General features: G+C 41.9%; 1 pseudogene; it reads right to left on the reverse strand.

Annotated features, from left to right (window-relative positions):
- Positions 1-779: 779 nt before the first annotated feature.
- On the reverse strand, positions 780-9,947 carry LOC141499549 (gamma-interferon-inducible lysosomal thiol reductase-like; annotated as a pseudogene).
- Positions 9,948-10,864: the final 917 nt, after the last annotated feature.

A 10,864-nucleotide genomic window follows, 5' to 3' on the forward strand; every position in this document is an offset into this window, starting at 1 on the left:
AACAGTTCATGTGAACACCGGGTCTGGATTCTTTTGCATCTCAAGTTTCCTTTGAGCTACTTTACTGTTTTTCTCATAGAGCACATTTATTTCCTGATAAGGGCACACCACACTGGATAGTCCTGTGCCAGAGTATCCTATGTTACACAAAAACTGACCATGAATTAAAGCATTAAACTATCACAACCAAGAGCTGGAAAGGAGAAATAGTAAATGCAATAAAAATAATATTCTACAATAGGCAGCAGAAAAATAGATTACAAATTCATTGGAAAATAATCTAATCCCTAAAAAAAGAATCAGGTCAAAGAACAAATCATAGAAACAATAATTTCATTAAAGAAAATGATAATGAGATCACATAATATAATATTAAGATACAGCCAAAGTGGTACCTAGGGGAAAATTTGAATCTCCAGTTGTTGGCATCAATAAAATAGAAAAAGAGTGAGTGGATCAATGAATTGAGCATGCACCCCCCCAAAAAAGAACAAATTAAAAATCCTCAAACACCAAACAAGAAATCTTGAAAATTGAAGTCAAGATTAATAAAAATGAAAGAAAATAAATAAAATTCTACCAAAGAGTTTAGGTAGGACTTATACCAGGAATGCAGGACTGGTTCAGTATTAGGATAATTACTAGTATAATTGAACATAATAATAAAACTAACAGAAATCATATAATTATCTCAACAGATGCAGAAAAAGTTTTTGACAAAATATAATTTCCATTCCTTTAAAAACAGAGAATATAGGAATAAATGGCACTCACCTTAAAATGATCAACATCAGCAAGCATTATCTCAAATGGGCTAAGCTAGACGCCTTTCCAATACAATCAGGGGTGAAACAAGGATGCCTATTATCACCTCTATTATTCTTCAATATTGTACTAGAAATGTTAGCTATAGCAATGAGAAAAAATTGAATAAATTAGAATAGACAACACATAAGCAAAATTATCACTCTTTGCAGATGATTTGATGATATAGATAACCTTCAAGAATCAGCTAGTTGAAAATATGTTTGAAACAATAAACATCTTCAACAAAGTTGTAGAATATGAAATAAAGCCACCTTAAATAATCACCATTTCTATGTATTACCAACAATGTCTAGCAGCAAGAGATAGAGAAATTCCATTTAAAATAAATGTAGAAAACAGAAAATACTTGGAGGGTTCTACTTGCCAAGACAAACCTACAAACTATATGAAGACAACTAGAAAACACTTTTCACAAAATAAAATCAGACCTAAACAACTGGAAAACTATTAATTGCTCATGGAAAGCCTTATCCAATATAATTAAAATGACAATTCTATTTAAATTTGCTTATTCAGTAGCATGACAATTGAACTATCAAAAAAATATTTTATTGGGGGTGGCTAGGTGGTGCAGTGGATAGAGCACCAGCCCTGGAGTCAGGAGTATCTGAGTTCAAATCCGACCTCAGACACTAAATAATTACCTAGCTGTGTGGCTTTGGGCAAGCCACTTAACCCCATTGCCTTGCAAAAAAAAAAAAAAATCTGAGAGTTTTGGGAAAGGTTAGTAGTGTTGTTAACTGAATTATACTGATGGAAAATTCTTGGCACATTGAAAAAGCACTTAAGGTTACAGCAACCTGGTTTTTTTTTACTTGTAAATAAAAAAATAGACAACATTTCAACAGGCTCAAAAAACACCCTTTTTGTGTGCTTATGGTACCTTAAAAAAATGCAAGAGGAAAAACCAAAAAAAAAAAAAAAGGATTACTCCCTCCCAGTTCTTTCCTGAAACTCCATCCAGGTTATATTCAATAAATTTGTGTTTCTCAAGAAGGGAGAGGGAAAAAGTAATCGGGAAAGAGAAGAAAGGGGGAGAGAGAGTTCATTAATACTACAAAGGTAAGGAAAGACCAAACCCTTTTCTGTTCTCCCTCATTTACATATCACCTTACAACTTCATCAGCTTTCTTGGTTTCAATTGACTCTATATTTCTCAAATGTATTTATCTAGACCTAACCTCTGAAGACCTGCAGTTTCATTTCCAAATGACCAGTTAAGATCACAAATTGAATGTCTATATAGCCATCTTAAACTAAGACAAAAAATGAACTCATCACCTTTCCTCCTGAACCTTCCTCACCTCTCATACACAAACAAAAAAGACATAAAACACTTTCTCTTTACCAAAGAGAGTAACACCACCACACCCTAGGCCCCTCAGGCACAGAATTTAGGAGTCATTCTGGACCCCAACTATCTCTCATCCCCATATCCAAGCTGCTGTCAATGTCTGTCGATAAAATCTCTCCAATAAGCCCCCTTCTCTCCTCTGACACTGACACCCCTCTAGTGTAGACCCTTATGACCTTACCTCTGGACTATTGCAATAGCTTAAGGGGGAGGTCATCTATCTGCCTCAAGTCTCTCTCACCATTCCAATCTATCCTCCATACAGCCAATAGTGATTTTCAGAGACTATTGGGTTTTTTTTTAAGTTAAGTGGCTTGCCCAAGGCCACACAGCTAGGTAATTATTAAGTGTCTGAGGCCGGATTTGAACTCAGGTACTCCTGACTCCAGGGCTGGTGCTTTATCCATTGTGCCACCTAGCAGCCCCTGACAATTGGGTTTTTAAAAAATCATTATCATGTTCATTTTCTTTTTTTCTTTTTTTTGAATTTTACTATCCCCCCCCCAAAAGAAGGCAGTCTGATAGTCTTTGCATTGATTCCATGCTATACATTGATCAAAATTGAATGTGTTGAAAAAAAATCATATCCTTAAGGAAAAAATAAAATTAAATAGCAAAATTACATAATACATAAGATAACTTTTTTTTTTCATTAAAGGTTTAAACTCCGCAGTTCTTTCTCTGGATACAGATGATATTCTCCATCACAGATGTCCTAAAATTGCCCTGATTGTTGCATTGATGGAATGAGCAAGTCCATTAAGTTTGATAATCACGCCCATGTTACTATTATGGTATATATGGTTCTGCTCATCTCACTCAGCATCATGCAAGTCTTTCTGGGCTTCTCTGAAATTCCCTCCCTCCTGATTTCTAATAGAATAGTGTTCCATAATGTGCACATGCCACAATTTGTTCAGCCTTTCCTCAATTGATTTCCAATTCTTTGCCACCACAAACAGTGCTACTATGAATATTTTTGTACAAGTGATGTTTTTAACTTTTTTCATGATTCAGAGACGATTGTTGATGAAATGGTCCATGATTTTTCCCCCAGATCCCAGCAAGGATGAGGCCCCAGTAACCCAATCCTCAATCACTGAATTTAATTGCTTTCTAATTGGTCCATGTGTTGATTTTATCTCCTGGATAAAACCCAAGTATTTGTGCAGCCAGTGCTTTTGTCAGAGAACTAAAATTTTTTTTTAAATGATTCATAGTAAAGAGTAAAGTGTCATATAAATGGGAACTGTCAAGGTTATTAATGATATGTTTCTGATAAGGGACTATGGAACTTGACTATGAAGGTTGGCAAGAATGTCATTCCTGGGAGAGAGAGCACCAAATATAGAGAAGAGAAAGACAGCTTGAAGAGAATGTAGGACGTAGTCCAAGCCATGGCCTACCAAGGCTGGGAAGGATTTTATAACACAATGTTACTTCTGGAAGGAACCTTGGAACATGGAATGTCAGAGCTTGGAAGGATCTGGGCCCTTTAGCCTTCTTGTTTAAAGAAAAAAAGAATCTCTTCAATCATGTTTCTCAAAATAGATTTTTATTTCAACAAAACCCTGGAAAGGGTGAGATTTCCTGAGTCTGTCAGGAGAATACAAAAAAATCTGGATACCCAGAGAAATCAAACTCCAGGCTGTTCCCCTCTCCACCCAACCAGCTGCCTGTTGGCATATATGACTGGTAGCATACCAGCCCTGCTTGAATGCACCTGAGGTCCCTACAAGTTCAATTCAATTAAATTCAGTTTGTGATGAAACCATTATTTGTTTTGCAGGTATCTGGCATGCTTCCCTAAAAAAGATATTGAAATTATTACATTTAGATAGCAACCCCCTTTTGTCCCCTTCTCCTCTTTCTTTCCTTGCTGGGGAATTGTGGTCCTGGAGCCTCAGCCCAAGATGAGACCATCACCACCCCACCATACCCCAGTCAGCCCCCCAGCACTACCACTGTCCCTCTTCATTTAAGCAGTTGACCAGTTTAAGGGGCTGCCCTCATTTTGGAAGTGGTTCTATTTTTTTTTTTAATTTTCAACATTCATTTTATAAAGTTTCCTCCGTCCCATCCTTCCCTCCCCACCCTAGGAGAATAAATAATATAATAAAGGTTATATATGTACAATTGTTTTACATATATTCCATATTGGTTAAAAGTGATTCTAAATAAGAGTCTGGCAACTCACCTGGTAAAAGTGATACACTGCTTTTAATAGGTCAGCTGGATTCCTTAAGGAATTCTGCTAAAAAAGAAGGTATTATCAGAGGAAAAAGAGAGAATAAAAGTAAAATTGTTAAACTGGGAAACTAACCCCACTATGATGGGAAAATGAGTAAAATAGCTAGAGGTAAAAATGGAAATTCAGAGTGGGAAAGGGGAAAACTCAAGGTCACAGGGTCAGTGAATGTAGAGTCCACAAGGTCAGCAGTATGAAGGGAAAGATTTGGAGTCAGGGAACCAGGCTGACATCTGAGTTCTGCTCCCTACTATGTGTGCCTAGAGTAATTCCCTTAGCCTCTAAAAAATAATATCTATAAAATGAGACTAGATAAAAACAGCTCCCACTTCAAACCTATTTTCTTCTCAACCATCCTGAAAGGGAGTTCAGGCCAGTATCACCCTTATTTTACAGGTAAGAAAACAGAGTCACAGAAGGATAGAGTGGAAAGCCCTGGGTCACAGAAGAAGGTATTCAAATAAGTTCTGAACCCAGATCCTTGGCCCACTACACTGCATATTTAGCTCCACCTCTTCTCCCTCCAATCTCAGGAACTTCTGAGCCTGGACAGTACTAGGGACCCACAAGACCCAGAGAAGAAACCTTTGGAATTTTGCCTGGAGAAAATTGTGGTTCCCTCCTCAGATGGGGTAGGGTGGGAGAAGACTGGACCAAGTTAATAGAAGGCAGGCAGCAAGTGAGGAGAGGGATGGGCTGTAGCTCTTACTCCTTGGACCAGAACCCAAGGTGTGTATCTAAGAGGAGGGAAGAGATGACATGTTGAGATGGCGTTCTGATGCATCATATCACTGCCTTGAGATTCCCTCATGCAGTGGACTTTGTCCACAGAAATATGGGGGGCATAGATCTTCAAACACTGTGCAAAGAGGGGAAGGAGATGATTATTTGGAGACGAGTCAAAGGTGCATCAGCATTACCCCACCTTTCTTCTTCCCCAGAGACACTGGGCCAACCTGTCACTTCAACTGTCACTGAAGCAGGAGAGGGAAGGAAGGGGAGAGTTAAAAACCCAGGGATCCTTCACCATGAAAAGGGGACAAATCTTTTCTATGGGGTCCTCCCTTCCCCTTTCTCAACAATTCTCAGACTGGATTCAGGTCTTCAAACCCACCCTATTTTGCTTACACAAACCTATGTATAGAAGAGAGAGCAGGTCACCACCCCCAGGCCAAATATCTGAAATCCCTTGACTAGGGATGGCTAGGTGGCACAGTGGATGGAGCACCAGCCCTGGAGTCAGGAGTACCTGAATTCAAATCCAGCCTCAGATACTAAATAACTACCTAGCTGTGTGGCCTTGGGCAAGCCACTTAACCCTATTTGCCTTGCAAAAACCTACAAAAAAAATGTGTCTAGTATATCTAACATTCAGGAAGGACTCACTTTTCCTGAACCTTTAAGTCATTGTTCTGGGGGTAAAGTGTGTATGTAGAATGTGGAGAAGCTGTCCAGTTGTTCAGAATGGAAATTAGGAAGGGGATGTCTGCCCACTGCCTTCTGTAAAAGACTTTGTCATTATCCTTCAACTCTACCTCTGGGACCCTGGACAGACTTTCATTTTGCTGAAATTCTGTTAACCTGACTGCAAAAACAGTGTCTCAGGGGCAGTCAGGTGTTGCAATAGATAGAGCACCAGCCTAGGAATCTGAGTTCAAATCCTACCTCAGACAATTTTTACCAAGCTGTGTGACCTTCGGCTAGTCACTTAACCCCATTGCTTTGCAAAAACAGAAACAACAACAAAAAAAAACAACTAAAAAGCAGTGTCTTCTGATTCCAGTAGGGTTGAGGATAAAAAAGAATGTTGCTCGCCTCCTAACTGAGAGGAGATGGACTCAAGAGGCAGAAAGAGACACACACATTTTTTGAGATAGAGGAACTGCTTTTGTTTAACTAGGTGTATTTCTTCCAGGGTTGTTGGTGTTGTTTTTCCCAAACCGAGTAGAGGGAATCATAGGTATGAGATAGAGAAACTTCTGTTGTTAGAAAAGATGATTCAGTTAAGGGAAAAAAAAGATGGCAACAAATTTCTTTTTTTGCAAGGCAATGGGATTAAATGACTTGCCCAAGGTCACACAGTTAGCTAATTATTAAGTGTCAGCCACATTTGAACTCAGGTCCTCCTGACTCCAGGGCCACTGTTCTATCCACTGTACCACCAAGCTGCCCCACAACAGAAATTTCTACAAAATCTTCCTCTCTGAATTGATGTGAACAAGGATCTTGGTCAACATTCAAATTCTACAAAAACACCACCTTCTGCTTAGTCAACATGACTCTTGCCTATTTCATGAGTTGAACTAGAAAAATGTCAGTGAAGGAGCTGGTTTTCATTTTATCTTTGTATTCCTAAGTGCTCAGCTCAATGCTTGCGAGGGTCATTACTGCCATTCAGTAGATGATGGGTGACTTGAATTCACCTCTATCACTAAAGAGAAGAATGCCCTTCTTATCAATACCAAAATTCTCTGGGTGAAGTATGATTCAACAGAGCTGATCTCAGATCTGGGAAGATCTGGGTTCTATGTGACCCTGAGCAAGTCAACAAATATCCCAAGGAAACTGTAAGGCAACTGGAAATCCTGGGTCATTTCCATACTAAGAATTCCTTATACAGATGAAAAGCATAGGTAGCTCCCTCCAAGAGTTACAAGTGCACATGATGAAAAGGAGGATGAAAGATATGCATGGTGGACAGATGAAGGCTGCAGCCTATGTACAGATCAGTCAAGCTACGGCTGACACAAGAGAAGTGGAGTAGGATTGGCGAAGACATGCCCGTCACATAACAACAATATGGGTTGAAGATGGAGAGTGTGAGAGTAGCACTAGCGTCTATGACCTCTAGGGAGAAGCCATCAAAGCACATGGACTAGAGCCCCACCAGATGAACTGACATAGATGAATCCTCAAGAGTCACCCTTGCTGGGCTAATCTCAATCAGTTAACAAATATTTGGTAAGTCAACAGCTTGTGCCAAACACTGGGGACAGAAAGAAAGGCAAAGAGACATTCCTTCCAGGAATTCACTGCCATTCTAAGGGACTACTTCACTTCCAATTTCATCTCCTGAAATCTTGCCACCTTTGGATCCCAAAGAAACACAGATGCTTTTGGACTTTGTTTTTACTGAAGAAGGCTCTGGAGGAGATTTGACCTCCAGGAAGACTCCTACCCAAGTAAGACAACAGAAAACTTAGCCTCATGAAGGGAGAAATGTGGAAATGGGTTCAGGCAAGGATGAGGTCCATGCTGTCATACTTTAAGGAAGGGTACTTGAGTCTGTAGGAGGATTTCCACTGCTCTACCATTGCCTTTAATTAATACTGACTATAATTACATACCCTCCTCACAAGAGCAATCATGAGGAACATTTTGAATACTGCAATAGTCATAGAAGTTATTCTTAATAGTATTAAAATGTCTTCCATCACTTATTTCATTCCATTTATTACCAACACCTCCTACTGGTCTTAGCAATTGCCACATCTGTGACTTTTACTTGATCCTAGCAACTATCTTTCCACTATCTCCCACTTTAATCTTGGGGAAATCAAGGTTCAAAGAAATAGTAGTCACCCTTCCATGTTCATACAGACACCCACCCTGTCCAAACTCAGGACAATGAAGTCCTGCCTCAAGCCTCAGGGAGCTGTCTGTCCAGCTGCAGTCCCAGGGCAGAGATAGACAAGGACTCAAAGTGGTCTCCTTCCTTGCTTTCTCCCCACCCCTGCCTAGACCAGGTGGGCATTTACTGGTTCCAGTGAGGTCTTTGGATCCACCTCTGACATCATACAGTTGCTCACAGAAAATGCACTAGCAAACAAATTCTGAAGGATTTAGCAGAGACTAAGATTGAGGGACTGAAAGTGAGAATCCCATTTCCCTGAGGTCCTACCCCACACCCTGCTTCACCCTAAGATAACAGGGGAGCAAAAGGAAGGCCAGAGGTTACATGGACTTCCCCCAGTCACACACACCACCTGGAGAGGGTTTGGGCAGAAGAGTCTTTACCTGAGCCATGTTGAGTTCACACTCCAGCTCCCCATGTTGACAGCAGAACCCTCAGGTCCCACTCACATATCTCTCCTGAAACATGGACACACACACGCACATACATCAGACCTGAAGAGGAAAGCAGAAGGTTCCCGGCAAACTCCCCACCACTGCCCCCTACTCCTACCCTACCTCCAATTCCAAGTGGGGTTACTCACCTCAGCATTACCATAAGCAACAAGCATGATATCCATGACATCAATACCCAGCAATGCCCAAGTAGTGAAGAGTTTAGTCATTATGAAGGACTGGCTAGAAGGGCACAACGCCTCATAGAAGACCTTCACAGTGACAGGAGGAATGACATCCACATTTCCTTTTAGCCTGCAGGATGGGCAGGTCAGGGGACATTGGTGGTGGACAGATGAGTAGTCAGTGTGACAGACACCTTCCTTTCCTCCTCCCCTCTTCCCACCACCCTCAGAACCCACAGCAACTGAGTCCCCTCATGTTGTCCTTTGTATGCAATAGTCCAGAGTCTGACTGAATCTCCATCCTGCCTCTCCTTTCTCCAATCCATCTTCCCCATGGCTGCCAAAACTGTATTCAAAAGGATCCAGTAGCCCTCCTCTGCCTTTAGAAGAAACTACAAACTCCTTTCTTCTGTCCTGAATACCATCAGACTCTGGTGACATGGCCTCGCTTTCCAAACAAACTACACATTATCCCTATCCCTCTTCTATACTTCAGCTAGAACACAAGACCCATCTCCCACCCTCAGTGCATACATAGGCTGCCTAGATGCCTGGACTCTGCTACCAAGCTTCCTCTGTCTTGGCACACCTAGCTTCCTTTAAGGTTCACCTTGGGGCTACCTCCTTCAAGAGACCTCTTTGATGATGTCATCCCCTGCCCCCCAGCTATATATTCTATATTCTATATAACATATAGAATGTTATATATACATACATATATATTCTAGATATATTCAGATAGTCATAGATGCACATATACACAGATTTTTACATGTTTATACATATATCCTATATCTTTCTATCTACCTAGGACCTGGGTTCAAGTCTTGCCTAAATAGTCTTGGGCAAACCACTTAGCCTTAGAGCTAAAGACCCTCTAAATTATAGATTGTAGAGAAAGTACCCCCTTTCCCTGGTAAAGAGAAATCACTTCCCAGATACTTTCCTACCAGTGAAGGCAGACATCCAATTCAGTCCCTAGCTCCTAAATGCCAAAATGCAGTCCCTTCATGGAGTTCCTCCTTCATGGGGAGACTGTAGAGACTCTTTCCCTTTGGTATTTCAGCCTGGCCCTGGCAGTATCTGGCACATGCTGGGCATCGGTGGCCTGTGGTCTTACAGAAAGGAATTCCCTGGCCTGTTTCCCCATCTTCATAATGAGGATACTGGGAACCAATAATCTCAGTAGGACCCTTCTGTCTGGGCATCCCTCCTACCTCCAGAATATCTGGCCTTGGTCAATGTCATGATAGAGGTTTGCCATCCGCATCCAGCTCTGTCTTCTAAGACCTCTCAGCTCTTCTTCATTCTTCATGATAAAGCAGATCCTATATGGCCTTGACTGGGGACAACTGCCTATTTCCCTTGCCACCCACCCACCAAACTCTCAAACCACTAAGGAATTAGCTCCAGGTTAGTCACCATGTGCCTGTCATGGAGTTTCTGAGCAAATCCTAATGCCCTCCTGGTTTCTTTGTACAGGTTCCCACTTCAGTGGCCCTGAGTCTAACATCTGGCCAGGTCCCCGGGGGGCTGACCCTGTCTGGTCCTCAGGAATTATGGTCCTGTTCCCCTTGCCCTGTTTCTGACCTGGCTTGGTCCAGACAGCAGTTCTGCCCCTGACCCAGTACTTTGCAGAGCTGGGCAGACTCCCAGGAGGAGCACCAATTGTAGAATGGCTAGTGACAGACAGCAGGGGCTCTTCTTTGGAGCTGGAGTTGAAGGCATCTCCCAGCCTGGCAGAGCACTCCAAGCACCAGGAGCAGAAGGAGCAGCAGAGAAGCCAAAGGAGCCCAAGCTTTGACTGAAGCCATGTTGCCTAAGTGACCAGAACTGGCAGAAGGGAGAGGGACTGAGTGTTAACCTGAGAATCCCAACCTTTAACTTTCTGGCCCAACAGACTCAGGACTACCCTTCCCTGTCCCTGCCCCTGTATGCCCCCCCATACTGCCTTGGGGCAGGGGTGAGGAGGACCCTGGGGGCTCTACAGTCTCTCCACTTCTGACCCAGCCCATCAACCCTGGCTGATCCCATGGACTAGGGCAAGTGATGCTCTGGGCTCTTTTGAGACTTATCTTTATTTAACCCTGTGACCTTTTTCTGTGAGTCTCAGGTTTCCTCCTCTGAAAAATGAAGGGGTGTGGACCAAGGTAGAATAAAGGCATTTGACCTTTAGAGAAC

This window comes from Macrotis lagotis, chromosome X (genome assembly GCF_037893015.1).
Source record: "Macrotis lagotis isolate mMagLag1 chromosome X, bilby.v1.9.chrom.fasta, whole genome shotgun sequence".
Classification (NCBI taxonomy): Eukaryota; Metazoa; Chordata; class Mammalia; order Peramelemorphia; family Peramelidae; genus Macrotis; species Macrotis lagotis.